The sequence below is a fragment of the Sminthopsis crassicaudata genome, chromosome 4 (assembly GCF_048593235.1).
Source record: "Sminthopsis crassicaudata isolate SCR6 chromosome 4, ASM4859323v1, whole genome shotgun sequence".
Lineage (NCBI taxonomy): Eukaryota > Metazoa > Chordata > Mammalia > Dasyuromorphia > Dasyuridae > Sminthopsis > Sminthopsis crassicaudata.
Window position 1 is genome coordinate 249,653,709 of NC_133620.1, and position 7,132 is coordinate 249,660,840.

At 36.6% G+C, this 7,132-nt stretch overlaps 1 long non-coding RNA gene across 1 annotated transcript; it reads left to right on the top strand.

The window, feature by feature from the left end:
* The first annotated feature begins 1,711 nt into the window (after nucleotides 1–1,711).
* LOC141566255 (uncharacterized) lies at nucleotides 1,712–6,382 on the top strand. Its single transcript, XR_012489260.1, has 2 exons — nucleotides 1,712–2,263; nucleotides 5,382–6,382. It is a non-coding gene; the product is annotated as an uncharacterized LOC141566255 (long non-coding RNA).
* Nucleotides 6,383–7,132: the final 750 nt, after the last annotated feature.

Here is a 7,132-nt window from a genome sequence, read left to right on the forward strand (position 1 = left end):
AAAGAATTATGTCATCTAGCTTCCCTTCTTTCCTTTTCTTTTTAACAGTTTTTTTTTTTCATTTATTTTTTAATATACATTGCTTTATGAATCATGTTTGGAGAGAAAAAATCATAGCAACAGAGAAAAAACATGGAAGAGAAAAAAAAAAGTGAACATAGCATGTCTTGATTTACATTTAGGCTCCTTGGTTCTTTTTCTGGATGCAAATGACATTTTCTGTCCAAAGTCTATTGGGATTGTTTTGAAACACTGAACCACTGAGAAGAATCAAACTTTTCATAGTTAATTATGACCTATTCTGTTATTACTGTGTACAGAAACAAGATTTTGCTTGTTTCACTCAGCATTAGTTCATGAAAATATTTACAAGCCCTTTTACAATCAGCTTCTTCATCATTTTTTATACAAAAATAATATTTCATTACCTTCATATACCACAACTTATTCAGCCATTTTCCAATTGATAGGCATCTATTCATTTTCCATTTCTTCGATACCACAAAAAGAGTTGCTACAAACCTTTTTGCTTATTTGAGAGTGCTTTTCCATCCTTTATGATTTCCTTGGGATAATGCTACTCACTACTGGGTCAAAGGGTATCCATAGTTTTATAGCCCATTGAGCATATTTCCAGATCAGTCTTCAGAACTACTGGATCATTGTACAGCTCTACCAACAATACATTAATGTCTCAGTTTTCCTACATCCCCTGTAACATTGATCATGATCTTTTCCTGTCATCTTAACTTATATGTGAGAGGCATGAAGTGGTATTTTAGAGTTGTTCTAATTTCCATTTCTTTAATCAATAATGATGTAGAGCACGTTTTCATATAACTACAAATGGTTTTAATTTAATCATCTTAAAATTGTCGGTTCATACCCTTTGATCATTTATCTATGGGGAATGAGTTGTATTCTTATATAAATTTGATACAGTTCTTTACATATTAAAAAAATGAGATCTTTATCTGAAACACTGGCTTTAAAGATATTCCCCCAGATTGATATTTCCCTTTTAATCTTGTTTTTGTTGGCTTTGTTTGTGCAAAACCTTTTTACTTTTATGCAATAAAAATTGTCCATTTTACCTTTCATAATATTCTTTAATTCTTTGGTCATAATTTTCTTTCTTCTCCAACAATCTCAAAAATTATCCCTAGTGTTATGTTCTCTGTTTCGGTTTTCTTGGGGTCTCCGGGAGCAGCTCCATTTAAGTCATAGTAATCACCACATGAGGAGCCAGGGGTTAAAATTCAAGTCCTTTATTATCTCTTTCAAAGTCCTATCTTCTTTATTTGGGGCTTCTGGAGGCCTTCCTCTCTCCTTGGTTCCAAGAGCTTATATGTGATAATTATCAAGTGTCATAGTCCACATATTTGCATGTGTCTCTAAGGACATGGGTTAAAAAAATCTCACTCAGAAAATATTCATTACATAATGAATAATATTTTAATTCAAATACCAATTTGAAATATCAAATTATAATTAAAATTATCTAAGATCATAAAAACTCAAAATTTTTTCAAAACAGAAAATCTCAATAATTAAAGGGATAAATATAAGAAGTTATCTAACAATCTTTGTTTTTTAGTGTAGAATCTAAGACTCAAGAAAAATTTTACCATTCATGTTCCTGTCAATAAGTCACTAGCAGAGACAGCACTTTTCCAAATATATCAGTTGTTGAAGTATCTTAACCTGCCAAGGCCCTTCACCCAGACATCTGCAAACCCTTTTAAGATTAGACAAAAGTCTTGGCCCCAAAGGAATGTCCTGGATGTGTGAGAACTCCCTGCCCCAAGGTTTTTCTGACCCAAGCATTAACTGTCAAAAACATGACGAATGTTCCAACCGCAAATCGTCACATATTGCCTTGACTTTCTGATATATGGTCAACAAATGTTATATCTTTTGTTCTATGGAAATTTACTTTGCTACGTGGCATTCACTCCACAACATATAAAAATCCTTTGCTTTGCCTCAATAAACGAGCTATTCTGTCACTACACAGAGTAGTTTCCATTCTTTCTTTCTTTTCAGCCCATTCCCAGGCAAACGCCTTCCCCAGCCTCCGGCTTACAGACTGATGTGTGACTTCAGCCGTCCCTAGTTCGAGACCCGCAGGCCGGGTCAAATTGGCGCCCGAACAGGGACCTGAAGATCCATATCAGCCCGACGGATTGACGAAGAGAAGGAGAGATGAACCGCCTGGCCAGGCCCCCGTCTAAGGACCCCGAAGAGAATCTTCACATACAGTGTAAGTGAACCAATCCGTCGAAATCATGGGCTCCCACCTTTCTAAAGAACAGATTTTCGTTAAAGATCTTAAAGAGAGTTTTAGGGAACGAGGAATTAAGGTTAAAAGGAAAGATCTTAAAAAAGAGGCTTAAAAGTTAAGAAAAATAGAGCTCTGTGTCTGTCTGTGTATGTTTGTCTGCTTTGCATTGCTTCTGTTCTGTGTTAAAAGTTAGCAAGCTCATAAGAGATAAGAATTCAGCCTCTGTGTTACAGGCTTAGAAAAATAACAGTCTGAATTGTGGAAATTGGAATTCATTCAGAATAGTAATTCTTTCAGAGTGGTCTTAAATCATGGAATATCTAGGCATTCCCTGTGAAGGCAGATAATGCATTAAAATGGGCTTGGAAGTTTAGAGAAGCTCTGTTTGGATTCTGGGAGGGAAGAATGTTCAAGGTGAAACAAACTTCTCTCTGGCAGCGTGAGTCCTAGGAAAAGCCTCTAGTTTGTTTTAGTGATTTAAGAGCTTTGTTAAGTTTTAAAAACAATGATTAAGAAATTTGGGAATTGATTATTTTAATGTTACTTAATATAAAAGTGTTTGTGATTTTAAACTTTTTAACCTGTTGTACCAATTTGTAAGTAAAACAAAAGAAAAAACTTGACTATTTTAAACTGGTGGGAAAGTTTTCTCTGAAAAGCAGATTTTCAAAGCCTGCTAAAGGGGAGTAACAGCATTACAATCTTATCTGCTTAATACCATACCGCCTGAGAAGCTTCTACTAGTGGCCTTGAAGCACTCAGGCAGAGAAAAAAAAAAAAAAAAAAAAAGAAAAACTATTTGGTTTGCTTCTGAAACATTGGGTAATTTGTTATCATTATGGGTTATGAATCTTAAAGTTTAAAGTTTAAAAAAAAAAAAAGGTGATTAAAGAAAAGGGACAAGAGAGATTGATTTGCAAAATTAATTAATAGTTTAAATGAAGCATCTAGTCAGAAGAGTTATTGGTTTGGAAGTGTTTAAAGTATGTCAGAGAAAGTTTGAGCAAGTAGGCATTGGGAAGAGAGAAAAATGAAGCATCTAGTCAGAAGAGTTATTGGTTTGGAAGTGTTTAAAGTATGTCAGAGAAAGTTTGAGCAAGTAGGCATTGGGAAGAGAAAGACAGAGAGATGGGACAGGAGAATGAAGGTGATTTAAGAAGGATTGATTAGTGGGAGCAAAAGATTTCAAGAAGAAATCAGTGGGGAAAAGAAGGAACTAGTTGGAAAGGGGAGTCACGGAGAGATGACTGTGAGTCAGGATGTGTTTTTACAGGGGGAGAGCAACAGTAGGAAGCTGCAGCTGTTTTTGGTTGAAGAAAGCAAACTGATAAAGGGTCAAGCCACTCTTACAAGATGTTAATTGAGTGAACATTTGTTTCTAAAATACATAATGGTTTTTGTGTTCAAAGAATATGATCAGAAATGTGATATATAGTCTGAAAGGGTTATTTATATAAAAAAAAAATGTTTAATTGATGTTTTTAAGAATTTTTCAGATTCCTTTATGTGAAAATAGAAGTTTTAATTAATTGTATTGATGCCAATTATTTACAGGGACTCCAAGTATAATAGTTCTTGCCTTTGTCCTTTTGAAAATGTTTTTGTTATGGCAATATGTAATTTGGGATTTTTCTGTGTATTGGGTATTTTAAAAACAAAATAATTGGTACAATGTTCAACTTATAAAACATCTACTTGGGTATATAAGAATTGTGTGAACATTCTGGGATAAATTTCTTATTGTTAAAAGTCTTATAAAATGTAGATGATCTTTTTGTGACAGGAAGAAAAAGAGTGGCCTTGTCCAAGTCACTATCAGTTTGTTAAATTATTTAGGAGCACAGGGATTGAGAATTTCTTAAAACAAATTTCAATTTGTGAAACATGAGGTAAAATATAAATACAGTAAACAATGTGGCTTTAGGAGTGTTATCAGCCACAGCACTTTTGGTACAAGAAAAGTCAGAAATTAACCTTTGGGAATAGTTTAATAGTGAATGTCCTGCACCAGGTTCAATCAATTCTGAATCAAAGAGGCCAGGAGGTGGCTAATTGATTCAAGGATTTTAAAATATGAAGCAATACTATTGGAAAGAGATGATTTGGCACTCTCACCAGATCATAACTTTAATCCAGCCATGTTCTTATCTGCTTCCCCTGGGAAACATGTGTCCCTTGAACATGATTGTCCAAATATGATTGATTACCAAACTAAGGTTAGGGAAGATTTGTAGGAAGTCCCTTTGTTGAAGGACACTGAATAGTTCATAGATGGTTCTTCACAAATAGTTAATGGGAAAAGGAAAAATGGTTATGCTATTGTTAATGGGAAAATTTGACTCTGGTTCAAGCTGGATTCTTGCCAAAAGAATGGTCAGCTCAAAATTTGTGAATTATATGCAATAAATCAAGCCCTAAAATTGCTTGAAGGACTGATTCAAAATATGCTTGGGGAATTGTTCATATATTTGGGAAATATGGGAGGAAAGGGGAATGGTAAACAGTAAAGGAAAGGGATTGGCACACAGGGCATTGGTCACTGAAATTTTGACTAATCTTATGTTACCTAAGAATGCTGCAGTGATTCATGTGCAGGGGCACCAAAGAGGAAATTCATTTGAGATAAGGAGAAACTGCTTTGCAGATGAGGAAGCAAAGCAGCCTGGAGAAGAGGAATCTGTAAGTACAGAGGAGATGGTGGAGCAGGCAGATTTAGGCCAAAGCACCTGTTTCACAGCTAAAGATCCTCCAATCTGTGGCCCAAGCTATAGCATCCTCCCTCATCATGTAAAGTGGAAAGGGTGGATAAGGAAATTAAACAACAACTGACTGAATTGGCATTAGAGACACAATTGCCCTGGACCAAGTGCCTTCCCCTTGCCTTATTAAGAATTAAAACAAAACCCCTGAAGAGATGTGGAATTGTCACCTTATGAATTATTGTATGGTCACCCTTATCCAAAAGGGATTCAAAATTCTTCCTTGTATCCAATATTTGAAACCAAGGATTTGTTTTTAAGGAAATATGTTATGTCTTTACTGTAACATCTGAAAACTTTGCAACTAAACAGGCTTATTGCTCAGACTCCTCCCTTAGGATTTCAACAGTGCATGAGTTCTAGCTTGGAGATGGGGTCCTGGTTCAGACATGGAAGGAGGACAAGCTGACCCTGAGCTGGAAAGGACTGATCCAGATCCAGATACAGCAGTGCTACACAGGAAAGAGAGTGGACTCAACATACCAGAATTAAAGGACTGGTGGACTCCGAGGGTGTGGACTTCCCAACTGAATGCAGAGAACAAGCTGAGACAGACATTGAAAAGCAACTGATGAACTGTGCATGTAAAATCTTGATAGCAGTATTGAAGCCTCACTATTAGATAAAATATCTATTACTGACACCTCCCCCCATTTTTCCCTGGTGTCTTTCCAAGACTTGGTCTCAATCATGTCCTACCCCATTTCTTATGTAAGCTGTGACTGAGCCCATGACGGGATTAGTGTGACCCCGGGTGGTGGATGATTTGAGGTTTGACTTATTATTTCCAGAACCATGGCAGTAAGACCACGCAATTGCCATGACGGGCAACCTCGAGAGGTCTGTTTCCCACCCACTTAAGATAGAATCTGGTATAACGTATCCCTGAGTTGGTGTGATTGACCCCGATGACCAAAGACAGCATTTGGTGGCATGCTATTGATATAGATCGAACGCTCACTCCCCACAACCGGAGGCAGGTCACATAGCCTAAGACAGGCCTGTCACCTTACAAATGAAAAAAGGGGGACATGCCAAGGCCCTTCACCCAGACATCTGCAAACCCTTTTAAGATTAGACAAAAGTCTTGGCCCCAAAGGAATGTCCTGGATGTGTGAGAACTCCCTGCCCCAAGGTTTTTCTGACCCAAGCATTAACTGTCAAAAACATGACGAATGTTCCAACCGCAAATCGTCACATATTGCCTTGACTTTCTGATATATGGTCAACAAATGTTATATCTTTTGTTCTATGGAAATTTACTTTGCTACGTGGCATTCGCTCCACAACATATAAAAACCCTTTGCTTTGCCTCAATAAACGAGCTATTCTGTCACTACACAGAGTAGTTTCCATTCTTTCTTTCTTTTCAGCCCATTCCCAGGCAAACGCCTTCCCCAGCCTCCGGCTTACAGACTGATGTGTGACTTCAGCCGTCCCTAGTTCGAGACCCGCAGGCCGGGTCAAATTAACCCATGCATTATTTAAGTAATTTATAATCTATATGTATAATTGATCTCTCAGAACTTTTTTTTTTCTCCTAGAGCCACTCTATATAATATTGACTGCTAAAGGGATATTCAAAATAAACCCTTGGCACAATAACAATTTAATTTAAAAGGAAGCAAGCAAATGGCCAAGCTTGTCATAAACATTCAAGCTTCTAATCAGCCACTTATTTGGGTCCTAAGCAAATTAAAAAAAAAAAAATTATGATGACTACCAGATGCTCAGCCTCCTACAAAAATGTGATCACATCTTTCCACACCAAAGATCAAATTGTGAGCACAATTACTTATATTTAAAGAAAATGCTAGTGAGAATTCTGGGAAGATAGCAGAGTAGGTAAGAAATTTTCGAGCTCTCCGCATTTTCCTCAAAAACTAGACAAAATAATGTCATAGGATGAACATAGAGAGATTAAAAACAAGCAAGAGTTGGAACAAAGCAGTATTCCTCCTAGTATAATTGGAGGATATCCAAAGATAGAGAAAATGGAGATTTTGACCACATATAGTGTAAACATTCAAATTAGTTCCATTGAAATAGCAAGTAGCAAACCCTATGGCTACCTAGTTTAGGAGGTAGG